General features: G+C 40.4%; 1 pseudogene; it reads right to left on the bottom strand.

The window, feature by feature from the left end:
- Positions 1-358: 358 nt before the first annotated feature.
- Positions 359-12,794, bottom strand: part of LOC131478715 (histone-lysine N-methyltransferase PRDM7-like) — a 54,412-nt pseudogene continuing 41,976 nt past the window's right edge.

Below are 12,794 nucleotides of genomic sequence, written 5' to 3'. Positions count from 1 at the left end.
CTCTATGAATGAAGAAGCAACACAACAAGATATCCACAAATTTGGAAGACACATTTTGTTTAAGATGAGCACCTATGAGTAGATCTGTGTTTATTAACCCAAAATAAGTGCAACTTGATGTTTTGTGTTACTACTCTGGCTAGGTAAGGGACAGTAATGTCCATTCCTGAGTCTGAGACAACCTAAATACCACTGCCTCATGCCTATGCCAAGGATTGCTTTTCTTCCCTGTCACACAAATCATGTGAAAGACTATCCTCAGGTGTCGTGCCTCTCTGTATTGACCAATCTCAGCGTTTGCCTATTTTTCATGCATTGGAACTTCCCACTTCAAAGATACCTCCCTCCATTGACTGACCTAGCTCTCTGACCCCAATTTCAGATACCCACTGCCCTCTGATAGGTTTACAGTTAAGATTCTATCAACCTCAGTGTGATGACCCAAATCTCCACAAGTGTCTTTTTTCATCAGGAAAATCTAGACAGGGGAAAACAGTGTGGTGGTGAGGTGCGTTAAGCCTCAGACTGCAGTGCTGCCAGCCTGTATATATGACTGCTGGACTTGTAGCTATGCTGCTTCTGAGCAACCCCACTGAGAGTATACCTGGAAAACAGCAGACTATGGCCTTAGTTTGTGGATGCCACTATGTGGGAAACCTGAAAGAAATTCTTTGGCGTTGACCTAAATCTCGTCCAGCCCTGGTTGTTGGGGCTATTTGGGATGTGAGCCAGCAGATAATGGATTTCTCTCTTCTGTCTTTGTAGCTTTTCAAGTAAATAGAAAAGTCTTTCTAAAGAGGCAAACAGACATGAAAACCAGACCTATTGTGAAACACTTGGCTGTGCTCATGCTCATATTTCACTCAATTGTATTATTCAGCAAATCTCCATTTCCATGGACAGTCTTAAGCACAGAATTCACATGACAACATCTCATTGAAACAAAGACTAAATAGAAACACACGCCTATTCGGGGGGGTTTAGGGGGTCGGGTAGCATGGAGAAAATGTAAAATAAACTGCTCACGATCCAGAAAGAACTTCCATAGTAGATGAGCTGCAAAGTGACCAAGAATTGGTTTTTTGTCTTGGGCCCTCTCCAAAAGGGGTGTTGTGGGATATTTTTGGGCACCAAGTATTTAACAAATAAAAGAACTAAATGAAACTGGTATCAAGTGTTCCTAGGAGTCAGAGACATAAAAAATGGGTCAGGATTAGGGTACACTAGTTTAAGTCACTGACTATGACTGAAGTATGCCGTGGAAGCACTAGATTGAGCTCTGGCTGCTCCATGTCCAATCTCCTGTTTGTTAATGTATCCAGTGAAAGAGCGCAAGATGGTTCAAGTGCTGAAATATATGGGAGACCTAGATGTATTCCAGGCTTCTGGCTTCAGCCAGAGATAGTCTAGTCAGGTACAGCCTTAAATCTGATTGTATGTGTGTGTGTGTGTATATATATATATATATATATATATATATAAATATATAAAATATATTATATATAAAATATATAAACTATATATAAAATATATATATAAAATATATATATAAAGTATATATATTTTTATATATAAAATATATAAATCTATAAAATATATTATATGTATATATTTTATTATATGTGTATATTATATGTATATATTATATATTAAATATATTATATATATTATATGTATATATATTATATGTATATATATTATATGTCTAATATATATTTTGTATATATATATATATATATATATATATACAAAATATATATATATATAACATATACAGATACATAGATTGGCATAGAGACAGAGAGGACATATTCTGTCTTTTGATTCACTCCCCAGTGGCCACAATAACCAGAAATGTGTCCATTCAAAGTCTTGAGCTAGGAACTTCTTCTAGGGTCCCCCATGTGGGTGTAGGATCCCAAGGCTTGAAGCCATCCTCACGTGCTTTCCACAGACCACAAGCAGGATTCTGGAAGGGATGTGGAATAGTCAGGACATGAACTGGTGTCCATATGGGAACCCAGCATGTCCAAGGTGAGGACTTTAGCCATAGGATGCCATACTATGCCCTAGTGCAGCTTTTGGGGAATAAAACAGTAGGTGGTGATCTCTCCTTTCTATCTCTCTCTATCTCTGTGCTTGAGTCTCTCTATAACTCTTCCTTTCCTTTGATAAGTAAGTCTTTGTTTTTGCTAAATGGAAATCACATTTGAATTGAACTTTCGCAGCCCTTACATTACATTTGACTGCTTAGAATTGAATCACAAATATTCCCAAGGGGACTCCTTTGCTTATTTCAGCACAACAGTGCTACTTACCTCTCACTGTTGTGAGCTCTTCCTTTTTCTTCCCTTCTTTTTCTTCTCGTTGCTTCCCTTGATACCCAGCTTCGGGCCATTCTCATCCCCATACCATATTAGCAGCTCACAGCCTGGTTTGATGACCTGGCAGGTGCGGTAAAATATCTGCCTGTGGTACTGGAAGGCCACCAAATTCTGCTCCTCATCATTCCTGGCCCAGTTCACATACCTGGGGTGGAGATAAATACTGAGTTTGCATGCTCTGTCACGTTTAAATCTCATGTGTTCTGTAATAGCCTCCACCCTGCTTGAATCCCAATTCTGCAAGAGCTCTCCCTGCAAACATGTACCTCTTTCATGAGATCAGTGAACCCCCAGGTACAAGTTGTAGATACAATGTGCATTGTGATAAGCATGCTTTCTTCCTTCCTTCCTTCCTCACTAGTCATCCTCAAAACCCAAGCCCACCTTACTCCCACCTTGACTGCCATGAAGCACACAGAGTTTCCCTAAACTCCAAATTTCATTCAGTTTTCTGCTACAGAATTTGATGAGTGGACACACTCCTTACATCTAGCTTTCCACACAAGCTCCACCACTCAGCTTTCCCAATGGCAATCCCAAAGGCAATCCTTTGGATTCCTTTCTGTTGGATCTTTCTCCTGGATCATGGGAGTCCAAGATCCAGATACAGAAATGTATAGGAGTCTTCATGGTTTCTTATCCTCTCACAGAACTGCTCACAGAAACCCTTGTCCAGATGCAGCTTCCTTCTCTCATCCACATCCCAGGTTTAGTTTTGTTTTGTTTAGTTGATAAAGTTTAGTATTTTATTTTTATTTGAGAGGCAGAAGCAAAGAGGACAATGGGGCAAAAGACAGAGATGCCAGGAGAACGGGTGGAGTGGGGACACAGAAAGGACACAGTGGCAGGCAGGAGCTTCAACCAGGTCTTCCACATGGGCACAGAGGTCCAAGATTCAGGACATTCTCTGAAACTTCCCTGGATGAATGGGGAAGCCACTAGTTTGGCAGTAGAGCAACCAGTACTTGGGATGCAGCCTTCACTGTCACCGCCTTTGCCCACTGCATGACAATGCCTGTCCTCAGAACCCGGCTGTTTCCTTTTTTTGTTTGTTTTTCACTGTATCATGGATCAAAGGCCTTATGTCTGAAGTTGTTCTGACAGTGTATAATTTTCAAAAGACTAAGAAACATTACTTGTAGGCACCAATCTCATGGAATCTCCATGTACTTAGAAAATTTTTGACACTGGAAGGGCTTAATTAAAGCTAATTAAAGAAATAGTGAGTCTAATGGCCCCAGTTGATCGAGATTCCTCAAGGCCCAACTTTGTGCTCTGTTTATTAAGCATAGTGATTTATGTTATGAAAAAGAAATAGTATTTATATAGAATGTGCTTTTAGAAACTGGTCATGACACTCAGAGGTCATTAGAATAAACATGAAAGAGGACATATAATGTAAAAGTCACTGAGGAAAGTAGAGGAGAAAGAAAAGTGATTTTGTCTTGGAGAGAAATATCCTTTGTAGTTGTAACATGCCATGGCTCTTACGTAATCCAGTTGTCCAAAGAATTATTCTTTCCATCCACCTACTCATGGCTGTTCCTGCCCTTGGCTATTTGAGTTTCAGAAAAATAGGTTAATATTGCCACTGCCTTGTTTTTTACAGCCCAGTGATAATCTCTATGCTAATATTTATTTATTTTTTGGAATTATTTATTTTTATTACTAAGTCAGATGTACAGAGAGGATGAGACAGAGAAGGAGATCTGCATCTGAAGAGCCACTCCCCCAAATAACCTCAGCAGCCTGTACTGTGCTGATCCAAAGCCAGGAACCAGGAAACTCTTTGGGGTCTCCCATGCAGGTGCAGGGTGCCAAGGCTTGGGCCATCATCAACTGCTATCCTAGGCCACAAGCAGGGAGCTTAATGGGAAGTGGAATTGCTGGGATTAGAAAGAGTGCCCAGTTTTGATCCCAGCAGGTTCAAAATGAGGACTTTAGCCACAAGGCCACGACGCCGAGCCCTATGCTAATCTTTACAGCCTGGTTGATCATGTTGGCTCAACTCATGCCATAATGTGTAGAAGGACACATGAACCAGTCTCATGCTAGGCAGGTGAAAAGCCATGAGACTGGAAAGGGATGTGCTTCTTACCTGCCAGCTGTACCCACTGTCGGGTTCCTCTTCCACTTCTGTGATCTTGTCCTCAAAAGGACCAAAGTGCAGCCCCAAAGGCAGATCAGATGCTTCATTAAATACTCCAAGCCCAGCCACCAGAATGCTCGATTGGCCAATTCGAAGTCCAATGGGCACACTGAGGAAAGTGCGACTAGGATGTCCCTTATCCACTGGATTGTCCTTTAGAAACACGGGGGGTCCATGAGCAGCACAGTTCTTCAGGAAGCAGGTCTGACACTTCTCACAATCTGGAGATGAGAGTGAAAGGGATTAGGAAAGTATACCAAACGTTGCTAGCTATAGAGAGCATCAGAAGCAGCCAAGTGCTCACATCACTCAGCCTCAGTCTTGCACCCCAAGTTACCAGAAGAAAGAATGATGTAAGACCAAATTACAAGTGGAATTTCAATTCAGACTATGGGATTTTTCTTTGTGGATGTGCCAAAGGGTCACTTACACAGGTAGTCATCATCCTCAGTCTCACTGAACTCTTTGTATGCCTGACCCTTTCTTCCTTTCAAGTCGTACATCTGAAATGCTTCATTCTCTTCCTTTCTTCTGAGTTCTGAGATGGAGAGACTAAGTCAGTGAAGTTACCAGTTCTTTTGGGTTTAATGTTTCAAATAACATAAAGGGCTTTCAAGACAAGGGAAAACTGCATGGACATTTGTTTTTCATTGCAATCTCTGGTTTTAATTTATTTTCCCTGAAGTTTGAACATGTGTTTATTTAAACAGCAAAGAAAGACACATCTAGAGATTGACACAACAGTTGAGAGAATCAGAGCATACAGAAGGCAGAGAGTGGTGGGGAGGTTCACTCCTTGAGTAACCTTGATAGCACCCAAGTCAGTCTCAGATCAGAAAGCTTTATTTCCCCCATTTTACCTTGTTGGATGCATTCCAACAACAAGCTCAACCTCACCACATACATTGAAACACTTACCCACAGACTTCTCATATCTAACAATAGGAGTTAAGTGATGGAGAATGTCAATGGAAACTGGATGGTACACTTACGTTAAAGTGAGAATATCATTCTTTTGTAGAATTATAGTATAGGCTGATTTAATGGCTGGGCTCCATGCAGTAGGTTTGGATAACACAGCAACTTCAAAGGTGTAAAGAGAACAGCTCCCTTGTTTGGCAGGACCTAGGGTAGCTGCCAGCAGTTTGGCAGGGTCTGGTGGGTGTATCTCTAACCACCTTGACACAGTTTCATCCCCTTTTTGCACAGACACTCAACCACTGCACTAAGAATTCTGTAATTGATTGAGGCATTGCAGTGCAGATCTGCTGTGCAGTGCCAGTTATGGCTTATTTCGCTTGCCTTTGCCTAGCTAATTATTATTAGGAACTTGTAACTGGAATAAAGATTATAACACATCTACATTGACTGTTGCAACCCTAACCATTAAATATTTTGGAGAGTATAAATCAGATAAAATAATCTCTCTCACTTCCTTACACTTACACTTACATAGCGTAAAACTTATTTCAAAGTCAACAGATTGTTAATGAAAGAAAAGCTTTGGCCAAGGTAAGTTACATGGAATACAAATTACTTGAGAGTATGTCACTGAAACATAAGTCCACATAGTACGCACCAAAGGAATTTGGTTTAAACGAAGCATTTCAAGAATAGTTGTGACAAAAATGTGCAGTTTTAAGACCCTGTTGTCTTGCAAAAGATTGCTTCATAGAAAAGATAAAAGTAACATTTTTCTAAATACCTTTACATTGTTTAAGTTGAACAGCAAAATGTTCTCATTGCCAGACTGTTTTGATGGTACTGCTCTGTTCTATCTATGTCTTGTTTGGAATTGTGGTCCCTTCAGCTTTTTTTTTTTTCCTCAGATTAGACTTGGCTATCCATGATCTCTTGTCTTTTCTGAGAAGATAGATGTTTGGACTTTGATTGGGAGTTCTTGAATTGCTTCATTACTTTTAGTAATATAGACCTGATCTTTAAATATTTATATGCATTTTTAGTGCACAGTCAGATGAAAAGAGAGGAGGAGGAACAGAGAGGAAGAACATCCCTCTGCTGATTCACTCTCCAAGTATCAACAGCAGGCAGAGCTGAGCCAACCTAAAGACTGGAACCAGGAGCCTCCTTCTGGTCTCCATCATAGTTGCAGGGTCCCAAGGTTTTGGGCCATCCTTGCCTGCTTTTCCAGGCCACAAGCATGGAGCTGGATGGAAACCAGGATTAAATGCAGTAGCCATAATGTTTCCTGACATGTAAATGGAGGATTTATTTGGTTAACCAACCACCCTGTACCCAATATGAACATTTTCATGATGTTGATTATACAGGTCTAGTTTGATTTTGATTTGGTTTGATTAGATTTGATTTAATTTAGTTTAGCTTAATTAGTATTCTATAATGTTCATCATAGAATTCTTTTGCCAGAGTCCAGCTCCATCTGTGTTCAGAATTCAAGAAGGCTGCATGGGTGATGCACAAAGAGGAATGAAACAGACCACTACAATCCCAGGATCATAATGGAAAATGCGGGAAAGCTGCCCCCTTTATTTTACAGAAGCAATCTCAAGTTCTGACTCAGATTTTTGACATCAAGTTTAAAAGGGTCTATCCAAGTGTAATTCTGCCATTGGTTTCACCTAAAAACAATAGATGTTCCTAGTACAAATCTTATGCTATAACTAAACCTTTTATCACAAAGCAAAGGAAAACCTAAAGAACAAGGAAAGAATGAAACCCTAAATACAAGTCCCTTGATTAGCATGAGGTCAATGGAGACAGCCAAGACGGTAAGCATAATAAAAGGTCCTTTTGCAAGATGTTATCATTGACCTTAACCTCCAAGCTCACACTAAGTATAAAGCTAACTCCGTGGTAGCAAATAATGCCTGAAAGGATTCGAATTCTTCGCCAGGGTGGTCCAGTGCGTTCATGCAAAGGAAGGTAGAGCTGCATTCAGGTTGTTGTAGAGACATTCACCGGGCCCTGCCATAGAGCAGGTAATTGCTTGAGGCCATGCCTGCAATGGACAAATAATCTTCACACCTTTGTCCCCCACATCCACTGCAGGTACCCCAGCACTTCCCCTGCTCTTATTATTAAATTTGAGTGTGTGGAGTTCTCTGCGAGTGTTTGAATCACGGAGCTCAGTCATTGGAACATGAATGGGCCAAAAGACAATACAAAGAGGAGAGCAATTAGTGTGATTCTGAAAATAAGAGAAAATGGAGGAAATGTCTTGTCAGAAATGAAAGATGAAAGAGATTGCAAAAATCGATTAGCAACACATCCCATTTAATGTCCTGAAGTTGAGAGTGAGAGATGGCAGAAATCTGGGCATTTAATTTGTGGATGCAAAGATTAGGAGATGTGTCACTCCATACACTTGGAGATGAACTTTATTATCACTGTGAGAGACAATGGAGACATTATAAGGGAGAGGAGTGACACAAATTAATTTGTAAATACTGTGGCAAGTGGTACCAAATCTGGTTTTGAAGTGTTGAATTTCATTGCCAATCAATGATGATATAAGCTAACAACAAGTGAAACCAAACTATGTTTAGGTGCATGCCAAAGATACCAATGACCCTTTCCATCTTTGGCAGAGAATACCATTTCCCATCCGAGGTTTAGCCATTCTTATCCAGCAGCCAGAGACAAGAGTAGCAACTTCCCACAGTTTTGGCAAGCTACAGGTGAGTTTCATATTTTTTAGTCTGACATCTCCAAGGATTGAAATAATTTACATTAGCCTACACAGAAGATGAAATGGCACACACCTTCAAGAATTGGAAATACAGAAGTAAAACGACCCCACAAACAACAGCAAACAAGATATTTTCAAAGGAATGGAGGAAATTAATCAAATAGAAATAAAAAACTATACACAAAATCAATGAATCAATAAGCTGGTTTCTTGAGAAGATAAATAAAATAGAAACCCCACTGGTCTGACTGATAAAGAAAAAGCAAGAGAATGCAAGAATTAACAGCATCAAAGATGATCAAGGCAATATAACAACAGACAATGCAGCCAATAAGAAAATAATTACAAATCACTACAAAGAACTGTACTCCAACAAATCAGAAAACCACATGGAAATGGAAAGGTTCCCAGACGCCCACCACTTACCAAAATGAACCTGAGAGGCAACAGAAGATCTGAATAAACCCATAACTGAAGCAGAGATTGAATCAGTGATTAAAGATCTCCTAACAACGAAAAGCCCAGGTCCAGATGGCTTCACCGTAGACCTCTACAAAACATTACAACCAGAGCTATCCCCAATACTCTAAGGCTCTTCAAAACAATAGAAAAGGAAGCAACCCTGACAAACTCAATATATGAAGCCAACATCACTTTAATCCCAAAACCAGATAGAGAATTAACACAAAAGGACAACTACAGACCAATCTCCCTGATGAATACTGATCCTAAGATTCTCATCAAAATCCTAGCCAATAAAATTCAAAAGCACATCAGACAGATCATTCATCCAGATCAAATAGGATTCATCCCGGGAATGAAGGGATGGTTCAACATATGGAAATCCATAAATGTGATACACCACATCCAAAAACTGAAGAACAAAAACCATATAATAATATCAATAGATACAGAAAAAGCCTTCGACAAAATCCAACATCATTTCATATTCAAAACTCTAACCAAGGTAGGCATAGAAGGAGCAATTCACAACATAATCAAAGTAATATATGAAAAACCCAATGCCAGCATCATACTGAATGGAGAAAAACTGGATCCCTTCCCACTGAGATCTGGAACAAGACAATGATGTCCACTATCACAACTGCTATTCAACATACTCCTAGAGGTACTCGCTGAGGCCTTAAGACAAGACAAAGAAACCAAAGGAATCCAAATAGGACGTTCAAATGGGAAAGGAAGAATTCAAGCTTTCTCTGTTTACAGGTGACATGATCCGCTACATAGAAGAACCAAGAGATTTAATACAGAGACTGCTAGAACTTCTGCAAGAATTTGGTAAAGTGGAAGGGTACAAAATCAATGAACAAAAATCAACAGCCATAGTGTATACGAACAGCCCCAAAATGGAAGAAGATCTAACCAGCAAGATACCATTCAAAATAACAGAGAAAAGTATGAATCATCAGGGAATAAATCTAACCGAAAATGTAGGAAACCTTTATGAAGAAAATTATGAAATGCTTAAAAAAGAAATTGAGCAAGACCTCAAAAGATAAAATAACCTCCCATGCTCCTGGAAGGGCAAAATCAATATCATTAAAATGCTTATTCTACCAAAAGCAATATATACATTCAATGCAATCCCAATCAAAGCATCAAAACATTCTTCATGGAACTGGATAAAATGATACAAAGGTTCATCTGGAAACACAAAAAACCATGAATAGCTAGAACCATTCTGAAGAATAGGAACTTAACAGGGGGAATCACAGTCCAGGACCTCTGGACATTCTATAGGGCAGTGGTTATCCAAACAGCCTGGTACTGGCACAAAGATAGAAAGGAGGATCAATAGTACAGAATAGAAACAACAGAAGGGAACCCACACAGATACAGCCAAATAATCTTTGAGAAAAAGACAGAGGACAATCCAGGCAAATGTGAAGGTCTCTTCAATAAATGATGTTGGAACAAATGGATGATAACCTGTTAGGAGCCAGAAACTTATGGACCTTGGAAATGGCCTACCTGTTTCATAATAGCTGCTTAGTTCCTTCCCTGCTTCAGTGAAGATAATTACTTCCAGGACACCCCTCCCTTTCTCCCCCTCCCCTAAAGAAGAAGGTATATGTATGAGAAATAAAAATAAACTAGAAGTACAAGTGTCCGTGTGTTTCTTGGGCCAGCAACCTGGGGCTACCAGCCCAGCATTCCTAATCCACCCTCAGGGTTTTTACGTTCCATCCTGCAGGTCGGGACAATAACCTGTAGAAACAAGAAGATAGACCCACTTTTTTAACCATGCAACAAGTTCAAATCTAAATGCATACAAGACTTCAACCCACACCCAGAAATCTTCAAGCTTTTGGAAGAAAATGTTGGAAACACATTGCAAGATTTAGGTGTAGACCCTGACTTCCTAAAAAGGACACCAAAGCACTAGCATTCAATGCCAAAGTAAACAAATGGGACTTCAAAAAAAACTAAGAAACTTTTGTACAGAAAGGAAAACAATCAGCAAAATAAAAAAGCAACCCAAAATATGGGAGATCTTTGCACACTACATAGGGGATAGGAGGCTGATCTCCAGAATATACAAGGATCTCCAGAACAACCGAAAACAGAAAAACAAACAAACCACTCAAGAAATGGGCAGATGTTTCACAAAGGAACAAACCCAAATGGCAAACAAACAAACATGAAAAAATGCTCATGTTCGTTGACAATATGGGAATAACAAACTAAGACAACAATGTGGTACCACCTAACACCAGTAAGGATGGCACACATTCAAAAAAAACATCAACAACACTTGCTGGCAAGGAAGTGGTGAAAAGGGAATCCTACTCCCATGCTGGTGGAACTGCAAACTTGTACAACCTCTATGGAAATCAGTATGGAGAACACTCAAACAGCTGAAAATCTGCATACCATACGATCTAATAATAGCACTCCTAGGAATATAACCAAAAAACTTGCTACACAAGAAACCAAGATGTATCCCTATGTTTATAGCAGCACAATTAATAATTGCAAAAAAATGGAAGAAACCAAAATGTCCATCAACAGAAGACTGGATAAGAAATCTATGGCTCATTGACTCCATGGAATACTACTCAACTATTAAAGAACCAAAATGATATTTTTTGGGGGCCAAATGGATCCAACTGGAAACCATTATACTAAACGAAATGAGCCAATCCCAAAAGGTTAAATAACATATGTTTCTGGTTCGGAGAAAATGGCCGATAACGGAGGGTTGATGTAAAGGGGAAGGCAGAGAGAGAGGGCCAAAAAGTGCCAGAAGAAGGAGCAAGTCTAGTTAAAAATAGTATACACAGGTGTGCGAATCCCACAGGACACTGCGGAATCAACAAGATCCACGCAATTTGGAGAATCAACCAAAAATAACAACAAATAAACCAAGGAAGCGCTCAGCGGCCGGCTAAGTCTCACCGCAGCTCGAAAACAGGTGAGTTGGGAATCCAGCTCTGGAAAGGCCAGCGGGAGTTTTGAACAGCCAACTTTGGGAGATCGTTGCACAAGGCCCCGCCAGTGGCGGCTGGAAACTGCAGGCGTGCTGAAACCTCTAGCACTGGTGGCGATATTAGTGACCTTGGTGGGACCCAGGCAAAGACAGGGACTGCTAAATAACACACATTCCCACATAACGAAGGCTACGGTACCGGAAGGGCGCTAGGATCCTGAAGTGCGGTAGCCGGCAGCTACCCCAGGACCACAGCTAAACTAAATTCTGGGCCAATCCCAGGTCGAAGGAAAGCGGCCGTACCTCAGACAAAAAAACAAAGTAAAACAACAACAAAAAAAATCCTAGGCGCTGAAACCTAAGGCTGAACCTAAGGCGCTGAAACCTGAAACCCAGAAGGGAAACAAAAACAACTCCCTGGGCCAGAAGGAAAACAAAAACCTAGGCTAGCAAGACCTCAGGCCACCCACTAGGTGGCAACAGAGGTCAAGGGTGAGAATTCAGCAACACCTGGGGCCACAAGCATGAGGCGCAATAGGAGAGCCAGTGAGGTAGATGCAGCTAATGCCATCCCAAAAAGCCACCATAAAACCTGGTCGATCACAGAGATTACAGATGAAGAAATTGAAGACGTCTCTGATAAGGAGTTCAGGAAAATAATTATAAAACTCTTCAGAGACAATGAAAAACGATGGGACAAGCTCAAAGATTTTAAAAACCACATAATCACAGAAACAAAATCACTCAAAAATGAGATCCTGGACTTGAAGAATAAAGTTGAGAGCTTAGCCAACAGAATTACAGCAACAGAAGACAGGATATCCGACTTAGAAGATTCCCAGAATGAAAGCAGGCAGATTATTAACCAACTAGAGTCACAACTACACAAGGCGACCAAGACGATCCAGGAGATGAATGACAACATCAAGAAGTCAAATATGAGAATCATGGGGCTCCCAGAAGGAGTGGAAAGAGAAACAGGCATACAACCAGTACTTGAGGAAATTATGCAGGAGAACTTCCAAAATACCTGGAACATGAGTCCAATCCAAATTCAGGAAGGCCAGAGGACTCCCCACAGGTTGGACCCAAAACGATCCTCCCCAAGACACGTGGTAATCAAGCTATCCTCCAATGAAT

The sequence above is a fragment of the Ochotona princeps genome, chromosome Y, assembly GCF_030435755.1.
Source record: "Ochotona princeps isolate mOchPri1 chromosome Y, mOchPri1.hap1, whole genome shotgun sequence".
Lineage (NCBI taxonomy): Eukaryota > Metazoa > Chordata > Mammalia > Lagomorpha > Ochotonidae > Ochotona > Ochotona princeps.
The sequence above is the reverse complement of the archived record's forward strand: the minus strand, read 5'-3'. Positions and strand labels throughout refer to the sequence as shown.